Raw genomic sequence first — 13,085 nt, 5'->3', positions numbered from 1 at the left:
ATATATATATACATAGAATCTGTATCAAAAACTCCAAGCTGAAATCTCGGTAGTTAAACATTTAATGAAAATAAAATCAAATAATAAAAGAGGAGATTCGGCTTTTTTTGAGAAAAAAATATCTCTTTAATAATATTATTTTTATGTATATTGAGATTAAACGATATACACACACACATATATATATATATATATATATATATATATATATGTGATAATATTTAGATCTTAAATATAAAATAATGTTTTATATATATATATATATATATATATATCTTATATAAAATAAAATTTTTTGTTAGAATATAAAACATTTCATTTTTTCTTTTTTATCTTTTTTTTTCATAACTCTCTGATAGAATTGAATTGTATTAAAGCCGAAAAACTCTAATTGAGGTTCAAATTCCTTTTAAGACAGTCTGTATCGCGCTAGACTTTCAACAAAGGAGATAGACTGCTCGTTCCCCCCGTATGCAAATTTACTGTGCTACCTCTGAATCGTTTTTAGTGGACTCTTGTGTGACATTTAACGCTCGTAAGGGACCGGCCCAGAAAATCGTTTGTTACTTTTTATTAAATTTAGCATCCCGCCCAAGCATTGTTTTAAGCAGAATACATTGTTACGATTGTAAATAAAGACATTATTTTTCCGAGGATATTGTTAGTCGCAAAATTGGATTGTTAAATATAAATTTCAATTCAATTTCTTACGTTACAGGCATGTTATATATTATGTTCATTTCCCTCTTTTATTTAGAAACAACTATCACGGGATTTGTAACTGTATTAAATTTTATCTGCATTTTATCGTACTCGGATTAATTGAATAGCACCTTGTTTCCGATTAATCCATCATTTTTACAATAAAACTTGGTAAATGCCTATCGACTTAATAAAGAATAAATAAAAAATATTTTTTAATAATTATTAAGTTTATTAATTAATAATTAATAAATTTATACTAATAATAATATTAAAGGCTTCTAGGAATATTCCAACTTTTTAAAACATTACTGTAATTAGATGTAAATATGATTTAATTACTTTTTTATATTTTTGTGTAAAGGTCTATTTTTTAACATTATATAAAAATTTCCCGATCATCTTCGTCTGAAACTGCAAACTTTAATATCCGCGCTTCAGAGTTCCAGATTAAACCCGAAGTAAATTCCAATTGATAGATCGATATACATTTCATATTGCAATAAATAGATAATAAATATTTCGTTAAATATCCCACCAAATACATTCCGTATATGTATAAATTAATTTCTCTGATTTGCTTTTTAAATGTTTCGTTGCAATTAAAAAAAAAAAAGATTGCACACGCTTATAATATATCTTTTTACAAGATCGTAATTCTATTGTAATTAGCTTATCTTAATATTGCATTTTACGATATATGTTTACGATAAATGGAAAAGATATTTGATACAAAAATCGCTGATTCTTGATATATAAAGTTAATGAAACTTTTCACATTTGTCAATTACAAAAGAAAAAAAAAAAAGCGATTTTAATTCTTAACTCGAATATTAATTTTTCCTTTGCGAAATACAACATTTCACGAATACAATCGACTGTATCATCAGTACAGTAAACTAAGTTCTATAACAATGTCTCGATTTGTTCGACGTTAGCTTGAAGGTAAATTTCAACCGGCGGATCAATACTCGGTATCCCATCACAGGAAAGGCTATCTGAAATCGTCATCTGAATCACGAGAGAGATTATAGATGTCTATACGCGCTGCATATCTCCATCGCGATAAATGTAATCGCAAAATCTAGTTCTTCGTGTATTGAAGAAGTAGAGCGCGGATGTTTTGCATCCGGAAGTAACGTATCCTGACATGAAGTAAAGGGAATATCGATTACAATATAGCAATCGCCGATCTTTACCCAGGCAGGAAGATCGAATAGAAATATAGCAAATGAAAATCTAGGATCAAGAAAAAATTATCCGTCGATGCATTTTATGTCCGTGCAGTTTTAGCAGATGTACTTTTCCATTTTTTTCGCGTCAACTACTTTCACGGAGAGAGATTAATTTATCCCCAAGGAAATGTTGCGCATGCAAAAAGTTTTTTACTCGCGCGTGTCGTATTTTAAAATTAAAAGCTTTTTTCTTCGCATTGACATCGAAATTATGAATACAAACTAGCATTCGACTGCTTTAATGCTGTAAATAATCTACAAGTCGCGCCTTTTCAATCAAATTGCATTTTGATCGCAAATATGCTTAATCGAATGCACAAAGTTAATCGAGATAACGAAAGATGTCAATTCTTATTTTCTATTTAAATGATTGCTACAAGTAAATATAACGTGCGAACATATTCGTTATAGACAAAACGCAAAGAGAAGACATTCTCTTCCGACAAATGCTAATTGTACGCAATTCAGAAGAAAGGCAAATTTAATGAAACAACGTAAAAGCTCTCGCCAAAATTGTTGATTTGAAAGTGGAAAAGCGTCAAAGTTGCGAATACCAGATGATGTTTCAATTTACAGCAATAAAACAGAAGTAGAGAAATTTGCTCTCTCTCTCTCTCTCTCTCTCTCTCTCTCTCTCTCTTTCTCTCTATTTCTCTGAGACGCACTTCATTTTGATACCGAGGCAAACATAATCAAGTACTTCCGTTTCACCTTTGCCTGGCGACAATAAATGATACAAGGCGTTATTTACCGCGAGATATGAAGTATACGCGAGATGAGATGCCTCATCTTCTCAGTCTCTCTGTCTCGCCGCGTCTTACATAAGAAATATCCATTTCTACCAGTTTCCACTTAAGTATTTATATGCCTCCGTGTACCGACATGCGGCATTATTACGCCAGTTTTGTAAATGACTTTTCTATTAAAACCATCGTCCTTGTCGAGATAATTTCGCGCTTTCTCGTGAAAACTCGTTCGAAATGGATATTGGTCTTCACTCGAGAGCGAATATCCGATCGGTTAATAAGCTAACGAAATACCTATCGATCGTCGAAATTACTGATGACCGTGAAAATAGGTGAGATAGCCGTCAAGAAACTCATCTCGATAATTCAACGATTTTCTACAGATTATCGGAGGAAAATGATTAGGAACGGCGCGCCGGGAACGCACGCGATTGCTTCACTTTCCTCGCGTTATCGGACCGGACAGTCTAGATTAGCGGAATTGCTTTAACCCGATGCACCGGCTGTATTAGCAGATGCGGTCTGGCACGATTACCTCTCCCTTCCCTCTCCCCCATCCTGACCTATCCAGGATGATATCAGAATTGTTTGGGAGTCCGGAGTACAAAAGTCCATTAATGGAAGTCGAGAGGGGCGCGTGATCCAATTGGAAACTTTGTTTCGTCGTTGGCGTTAAATTTTTGAATGCCATTGTTAAAAGCGGCTTGACAAATCAGACACGCGATTCGTGCCTCAAGCATTCCTCATCTATTTGCAAAACACTTTTTTTACACGTTCGATATTTCGCCGTTTCTTATAATAAATAAGAATGAAAATTTTTCCCATGAAACATGTGATATGCGCAGAAACGCGTTCATTTAGATCGAGATGAATGAAAAGATCGACTTGCGACAGCAAGTCAAACAACACGCCGGACGAACACGATAATGGAGAAGTCTCGTTAATGGAAAGCGAAGGAATCGTAAAGGAAGTTCGGAGTTTAATTTACTAATACGGTTAAATCGACACGGACACGCGGAAAAAGATAAAATTTTAGACCGCGATAAAATTAAATTACCTGAAGTGCGATACCGACTCTTGAGAACTTTATACAACTTCGCGACATCGATCACGTCCTGACAATTAAATATTAATTTCTTGAGCTATCGTCGCTCTCTCCCTCTCTCTCTCTCTCTCTCTCTTCCTCTTTCTATAGTTGCATTTTATAACATTTCATTCCAATATTATGAAATGTAACGAGACTCCAGTGTAAATTGCAGTTGGTATTAATACATTTTTTTAAAGATATAGATAAAATTTATATAATAATATATTATTTTTAATCGAAACATAACATACGACAATCATAAATATTCAATACATCATAATAGTATTCCGTTTAGTCTTTTTATTCTTCTGATAAGGTCAAGAGAGAAGTCACTTTTTTTCGCCCATCTCAATTTCCGACTCGGATTGCTCGTTGAGGTTTTGCCAAACATCGCATAAAACCCTGCCTTTCCGTCTATAATTTTTCGTATCGAGATTATCCCCACGGCAGATAGTAGACAATTTGATTTTTATTGCATATTACGTTATATAACCTAAACTTTTTTACGATTTTGCCGTCCCTTCTTGACACATATATTTTTTTCTGTCCCGCAAACTTGTTTACATCTATCGCGTCCGTTGAGATTTTATACAAACCTCTAATTCAATTTTCATAAGAAATACTGTGAAAGAGACATTTAGATTTACCGGCGTCAAGCAATTTACCTTTATTAAATCAATATCTGAATATCCGCGACTCTCATTATTCTAAATCTGACATATCTTCATACTTTATACAGTAGACACGCGTAATACATTTCACTCATCATTTTACTATATGAAATGTAAGAACTAGAAATGTGAAACTCCTGCATTGTCAACTCATAAATTTCCATAGCTTTTATTTATTTATTAAAGATAAATCGTACATATAAACTTCGCTCCGATTAATTATCGTCGCATTTATAATTATCCATCATATTCAAAATTTAAATCGAATCTCTCAGCTATTGTATAGTCCTCTATTTTTCTACGTCGTCGCTCATTAAATTTGAGGGCATGAAGGCGCAATGACAGATTCACCACGAACTGTCAAATAAAAACGACCTCGTATTGTCCGGTGTCGACAAATCGATATCTCCGTTATATCACGACTTAGCGAATCATCAGCTGGAAATCAGACATCACGCGCACACGGCGATCTTATAGACACTTTATCCGCGTCTGCATTGCGCTGAGTAAAATTTTATACCGCATCTCTCCCCGCTTTATATATTTCGGTCTGATCAGACTCCGTCGGCGTTATAATATATACTTCGCGGCCCGCATAAAACCCTCGCGCTTGATGCTGAGGCATCAATATCAGGAGGGCATATTTTATAGTCAAACACACGTTCTACTCTCTCCGCCGCTATACGCTTTACGTATGAATTATTCTCGCCGCTCGCTGAGCACACGCCGAAATCACTCAACTCTGCTGCTACTACATGGAGAATGAATTACATGTGCCGCACTTTGTTAAATTTCAGAGCCTGTATCCAAACTATTATTGAAGAGCCAGCGTTGTTTACCAAGTCTACAGATAATAAACATTCGTCTCAAGATGTTCAATTTATTATACTTTAATTAAATTATCATTCTAAAAAATTTGCAGATTATTATCTTTAAAAAAAAAAAAAAAAAAAAAAAAAGTTTTAAGAATTTTACAATGATTTTATACACATGTATTATTTTAACTTATAATTTTAAATATAATTTTAATTATTAATGTAACAATTCCAATGCCGATATATGTACAGAAATTTTGACAGTGCGTAGCTATCTGCGGATTTACGCGTGATTTATTTACCAGCCAAATTCCGTAGCTTTATTATACTATTAATAGCTTGTTTAATTACGCGTAATAATTACGTGATAGTTTACAACAATTGGTTTGGGTGAATTTTGCCTGATATTGCTGATCATATTGCGATTAACACGTACCTTTGAAAATTATCATTTGTTACAGAAATACAATAATTTTATGCTTATGATATTTTAAATCTTTAATCTTTATGTTTCATATAAATGTGATATAATTAACGAGAGTGAGCTCTGCTTTTTAATGTCATACGTAGAATTTTCAAAAGAGATATACCTAATATGGCTAGTTGCACAATACATAAATAAACGTAAAAAAAGGGGAAAAAAGCGTTTATCAGATTATCGAGGTTGAATGCAGGCAATTTGTTTGCGATCAGCAACAATAGAGCGAATTCGCGCATCTGGCCAAATTAGATTGCACAGTAAATATAGACTCGTGCGTAATATCGATAAAGGTAATTATTTTCATTTTCTGTACAGATTGAATTATCACATTGAGCAATCATGCCTGATAACTATCTGTAACATGCAATCATCCATCAACGACAATCTGACATTTTTGTGCGCGACTGAATAACTCGCACTCTCTGTTTTATTTTTGCAGGGGTCTGTCTCTATTTTGAATAAATCAAAAATATATATGTAATTCTAAGTTGTAAATAAGTCTTAATAAATCAGAATTAAGCTTAATTGATGCATCTTGTCTGGCAATTGCTGAAATTTCATTAAGAAGTTTCTCAGAATATAAATATCGCGGATAAACATCGTCCGTTAAAAGTAATGCGGGAAGAATTTAAATACGCAAAAGGACGGAAGAGAAATGACGAAGAGCGTCAAGCTTGTTCGAAAAAAAAAAAAAAAAAAAATGCGTCGAAGAACGGAAAGAAAATCTTGCGCGAGAGTACTTGAAACAGTTTCGCGAATACGTAGTAATATATTAGTTAGCAATGTCCATTAACGTGCATCGCATCAATTTACCATTCAAATAATTATTACGAAATTGACATATGGTTCGCGTTAATTCATGTCATATAATACACGTCGCTCGTCGTATGGCACGCAGATGTACACCATCCCATCATCCCCGCTCGGCGCGACTGAAATTTCACCTCGATATAGTTCACACTAAACTGAATACCGTCGAGATCGCAATCGCTATATGCGACTTATGATCGTGAAAAAAAAAAGAGATAATTATATTACATATTTGCTCTTTCGCATTTCCGATAAACAATTTTTAATCTTCGTTACCGGTGAACGTATCCGTTCAATTGCGTGGGAATATTGAAATTACTGCCGAATTAATTCGATGCTTCTAAATAAGATGAGTGTATCGTCGTATTTATATCTAAATGCGGTTATTGTATTTTATATATATATATATATATATATATATATATTTTTTTTTTTTGCCGTAAATAAAAATTCCAACGCCATTGAAGTTGAAAGAAAGTAGATACATCGGTGTGTCCATTAACTTGACACACTATTTCTCCATTACCATACATTTACAATAAGGCAAATTACGAATAATTTTTCATTTTCGTTTCCTTCCCCGCGAGAGATCTCGCTCAAAACAAATCGCGTACGAAATCTTTGGGGAAGGAGTGAGAAATCATGCCGCGGCGAATCTCTGGGTATTCAGAAATGTCGCCGTTTGTAGCGTGAAATGAAAAATATATGTCTCGCGTCTCCGACTGGCCTGATTACGTTTTCGCGAGTATAATGCGAAGTATGAGCCGGCAAGATTTGAATATCCGCAAGTTCTCGCGATAAAACCAGCAGCAGTGATATCGATCGAGCGGGTGGAGGGACCGCGGCACGCGATCGAAATCTTGTAAACGTGCCATTGCGCTGTCAAACCAAATCATTCCTGTTCATTTATTTCTGAATATTCGACGATTTTATTAAACTTGTATTTGTGTGCCGTGCTATTTCGATCCGTTTATTATGATACCTACAACTCGCTACGTTGTAAAAGTCATCGAGTCGTAATGCGCAATATAGGGAAAAAGAAGAAATCAGGAACATTGTAGGAAAACAATTGAGATACGGCGATATTAGTTTTGTTAAATGAGAAACGGGGCTCATAAATTTGTAGAGATTGTAATGAAAGAGCAAAGTTCATGATTTTATATGATATTCAAAGATGAGAAAATTGTTTGTCGCCCGTCGATTTCCTCGATATATATATATATAAGATGCAATCTGTTTCAATAAAATTTCAATTCTTCGAAACAAGTCAACGCGGAGCGGAGATGTCAGTGGGTACCGCAAATAATTGTACCTTCGGGAATTGCCACTTTGAAACTTCGCCGCTAACAGAATCCTTGTAATAGCCGATGATGGGGAGAGTAGGTGCGGAGGTGCGAAGGGGGAGGATTAAGGACAATCGTACTATCTATACTGAAAACTATTGCTCTCTCTCTCTCTCTCTCTCTCTCTCTAGCACACTCGTTTATTCGACTCACGATATCGTGCAAAGAATGCCGAAGTTTATGTAGAAAGATCACGTGACGTATCGGTCTGCGATTGCAACTTTTCCCTATAAATCTCATCCGCAAATGCGATCGTCCGAAATGATTATTATTTTGTCGAGAATCGAAACTAGAACGCGAAACGCGCGTAGCTGCATCTTGCGATAAACATTAATAACGAGGTACATATATACGTCGCATATATTTTATATAATTTATAAAATATTCATATAAATTTATTTTAGTGATTATTTTCAAGTTTTAAATGGCAAAGAAATTTATTGATTTTATTCCTATTAATTACTGTAATTTGAACAAAAATCTTTTATGTGCATATACGATTGAAAAACTATACCGCTGCTGCAAATTTATATAATTGTGTGCCGCGCATCTAAAGCCCCAAGTTAATATATGCACATACACATTGTTCAATTATCGTTTAATATATACTGTATTATTAAATAATTTTATAAATTTAAATTAAAATCGATATGTGCAAAGTATTTTTAGAATTTCTGATATTATTACAAACGTACAATATTTCAAATTAATTTAATTATTGTATTAATTGTTAAGTTTGCATACGCATTCTTGGAAAATAACTGCGTTTATTAATTATTTCATATTTTAATACGTTGTTTTATGAAAATTTATATCATAAGATTGACACTTGAAATTACGAATTTTAAACAAAAATCGTTAAATATTGAATAAGACTAAAAAATCTCTTCTTTTAATTATTACAAATTAACAAACTGAACATTAATTATTTAACGTGCTAAATTTGATATTTACTATTATAAATATTACATATTTCGTTATAGTTATTTATTTTTGTCACATATTTTTTTGATACTAGCAAATTAATTGGGTACGAAACTTTGGCCGTAAATTATTGAACGATATTTGAGACGCGAAACATAGCTTAAATAATATATAAAATTCGCAATAATATGCATTCTACTGAAAGAGGATTATTACAACACCAATAAATAATGAAACATTTATTAGCTGCTAGAAAATACGTAAAATAATACGTTAAGCCATTGTAATCTATAATATTTACATTTTTGTGATGTCAAAGCAGAAACAAAAATAATATGAAACAACATAGTTATTCATATAGTGTGTTTTAAATATGTATATAAAATAAATTGCAAAATTCAAAAATTTTTGTCTTGAAAGTTGATCTTTCAACTGTACATCTGACAATTTATTGTATATCAGAGAGCAATCACACACTCCATTAGACGAAAATTCGCATAAAACTCAGCGGACCATCTTGGACATGGTACGAGGACGTCCAATTTACGTGAAGATAAATGTCGCGACATTTTCCGCGGTAATGAAAGTGGAAGAAGCTTGGCACGACCATTTTGTTTTCTTGCATGGCCGTGTAAGGACACATAAAAAAAAAACTATAACACTCGAAAGAAGGGTGAAGCAGCGGAGAAGAAACAGAGAAAACAAACGATAGAGTGAGAGAAAGAAATGAGAAACAGAGAGAGAGAGAGAGAGAACGGGGAAAGAAAGCATAGGGAAGGAATTTCCTCGGCGCCCCCAGAATTCAATCACACCGTGTTTACAGCTCAGTACACTTAATCCTCTTTATTGGATCCAAAGCGTTTGCCAGTACGGCGTATCTCAGAATTTGATCAATTTTATGGGCAAAGGATTTGGATGATACTTGCGGATCCGGCATCTGTCTATTTCGACTTTCAATCGAAATTATGTCGGTTCTTAAACCGATGTTTTCAATTTTGCCTCTCTCTCTCTCTCTCTCTGTCATGTAGATCTAATTCCAATATATATTAAGTAAACAAAGTGTTATTATTGATAACAATCGCGAAGAATATCGATTTAATATAATGATATTTTAAATTAGTTTTAGATGGAATATTTACATATATATATATGGTCTTGTTTTTAAATATATAATATATGTAATATTTTTTAATAAATCTAAAAATGTACGTGATAGATTAGAAATAAGTCGCAAAAATAACTCGTGCCAAATCGTAAAATATTGCACGAATAAAAAGTTAATACCTATTTCTGCCTCCAGATTAAAATAGATTGTATCTATTTTAACAGCATATCTACTTGTCCATTATAATTGAAACTTCTGCGCTATGATAACTCCTAAATATTAATGCAAAAGTTTAGATACGACTACGTTTTCGCTTTGTCAGTTTTTCCCCTTTACAAACGCGAATACGGGGAGCGTTTGTGCAAACGGTTAAATTTGACGACATACTGCCAGACGTTTTCCCACCGAGAACTACAAAATTACGGCGAGCGAGTTGCCCAGAAAATTAACGAACCAAAGTGTGATAACAAAGCGCTTCACGTTGCACAGATGCGTTTACAAAACGCACGTAGAAAGCTGGTATCCGTTTGTATAAATCACTGCGTAATAATATATTTTTACATTATACCTTCCGTATTTCCGCTCTTGCCTAGTCGCGGTATTAAAATAGGCGAGAGATTCAAGATAATAATAATTAGTGGAACATGAATAGCTAAATTCTTGGTCGCAGATCGATAATACGCTCGCAACATACTGCATAACAAGTGATTTGCATACCAGCGCGGCAAAAATATCATGGCAACATAGCGTTGTTGCATCGACGTTATTCTGAGAGCCCTGGGTATAAATAACTCTTTGAAAAACGGTCAGAAATGATGCGTCGTATCTCATGTTTAAAAAGCAAGTCGCCTACCCGCGATAAATTACACTTCACAATATTAGCCATCCGAATACCCGTTACTTTCATTCTAGCATTATTAATGCAGAGAGAGAGAGAGAGAGAGTGAGTGAGACAGAGAGAAAAAAAAGAAACAGAGAAAGCGTTATTGAAATACACGATCGCTCGGATTCGTCTTACAAACCGACACTCGAGACATTTTTAAAACATTTTTATTGCCCGATATTATATAATGCGAGAGAATTTAACGAAAGAATCATTTATCCTTAAAAGGATAAAACTTCCATTCTCCTATACACGGACCTTTTCGTAAATGCGAGATCCACCTCATTATTCATCATGAGTGATAAGAATATAATTCAGATATTATTTAAATTTTTGTAAACTCTATGACGCTTAAATTATCACGGACGGATCATTTCAGCAAGATTAATGAAGAAGAGTATCTCGCGTAATAATCGAATTGTCGCTATGCATCAATTCATCTCGATTCGTTATGATTGAAACCGAGAAGATCTCTATAATTAGAAAGACGTTACCGTAAACCTATTATTCAGAAGACTTATGTGGGACTCTGGATTCGTCTCTTACGAATATCGGGCAAAACAATTGCCACTGAACCACCTGTTACACGTGCCAACTTTTTTTATAATTTCATAAAGACGCAACTCAATTTACACACCTATTAAGCATTTTGCGTGCTTTATTAGCGCGATAATGTTACGACCAAACTTCGAGCTTCTCATCCCGTAAACATTCTTTTTTCTCGCGCAACTTTTCTTGTTTCAAAATACGATGCATGCGTTTAACATTGAGCTAGTTGCGAACTGCCTTACCAGTTAATTAATAAATTAGAACGCATATTTTGTAAATAAGATACTCGATGAACAAATGCCATCCAATTTAAATAAAAATAATGATTATAAAAATAAATCGCAAATAATCTTATTCCGCTCCGGAATAAAGGTTATTCTGCTCCGATATTTTTTATCGCCCCCGAGAAGATGCGTGTTGTTATTTTATAAAAGTTTACTTTTATAAAATAACAACTTCTGCGATATATAAATAACACTTGCAAAATTAAAATATAAACAATGTTAAAAAAAACATCAATTAATCTACCGATAGAATACATCTACTGAAAGACTGTTAAGAAATAAATCTTCGTGGAGCGTATTTATTTGTTCGGGGGATAATCTATTTCGCAGATATTAGATAATTTTCGCAAATATGAAACAATTTCGGAAATTGTCAATTATATAAAACGGAATCGAGCGATATAAACGCGTCTTTTCCACAAAGAAAAATATGTGTTGTGAAGCGCATCTAGAATTGCACGGTGGCACATCGGCAAGTGAAAATTTCTTCAATAAGGCAACGGAAAAGAAAATTTGCAGCATCCAAACTAAATGATGCACTTGCGAAATTTTACGATAAACGTATTTTATCGTCGTTATTTTGTGTGTAAAAATATATTTTTATGCAATTTGAGAAAGAAGATTCCTATTTCTAGACTTTTCTTCATTATACAATTTGCTTTCTTCATGCAACATACGATAAAGATGTCTAATATCTAATTGTTCTAGTTGTAACTGTTTAAAATACTATAGCAATCTTATTTTGAATGATTCTTGTGAACATCGTTGTCAACATGTCATTATATTTTTATTTATTTAATCACAATATTCAGATAGATACGCGAATATTTCGTGCGATGGAAAAGGAATATGTCATGTACCATTCGATGACGCAACGGCACATGTAACATGTAACCACAGATAGCAGTGTTCATAATTTAAAAATAAAACGTAAAATCAAATCGTAAACTGTCTCTCGTAAACGTCATGAACAAAACTGAAAAGTGGCAAAATCGAGCTCGATAAACGCAACGAAACGAATTATTCGTCGCACGATTTCCTCGTGCGACAAATCGAAACGCGTTAAAACCATAACGCAAACCAAATATCGAAATTCCTGTCACGCCAACGTTCGCGATTATGGATCCGGCAATTAACGTATAAAAACCGATCGTTCACCGCGTTAACTTCTGATTTTACTGATGAAGATATTTACACAAGTTGTAATACTAGTTGAAATATTATTTCAAATATTAAGATTTCTGCTGTGTTGCATTATAAAAAGAGTACAGTATTAAAAATATTTTACTTACATATAAAAAGAATAATTACTAGAAATATCTCTCTCTTTCTATGTCTCTTTTATAAACTTGTCTTATTGTTAGTGACATAAATCCTCTTTAAAATCTCTTTCATAATTTTAAAATTTCTTGTGCTTGTAAGATTACATTAGCTTTTAATCACAGCTCGG

At 33.4% G+C, this 13,085-nt stretch overlaps 1 protein-coding gene across 4 annotated transcripts in view; it reads right to left on the bottom strand.

The window, feature by feature from the left end:
* LOC138941018 (neurotrimin) overlaps positions 1–13,085 on the bottom strand; it is a 153,784-nt gene that overhangs the window by 133,172 nt on the left and 7,527 nt on the right. The window lies entirely within an intron of this gene.

This window comes from Polyergus mexicanus, unplaced genomic scaffold, assembly GCF_030449975.1.
Source record: "Polyergus mexicanus isolate NDT 795.1 unplaced genomic scaffold, iyPolMexi1.0 SCAF_18, whole genome shotgun sequence".
In the NCBI taxonomy this organism is placed as follows: Eukaryota; Metazoa; Arthropoda; class Insecta; order Hymenoptera; family Formicidae; genus Polyergus; species Polyergus mexicanus.
Note: the sequence above shows the minus strand (reverse complement) of the source record. Positions and strands in the feature narration are given on the sequence as shown.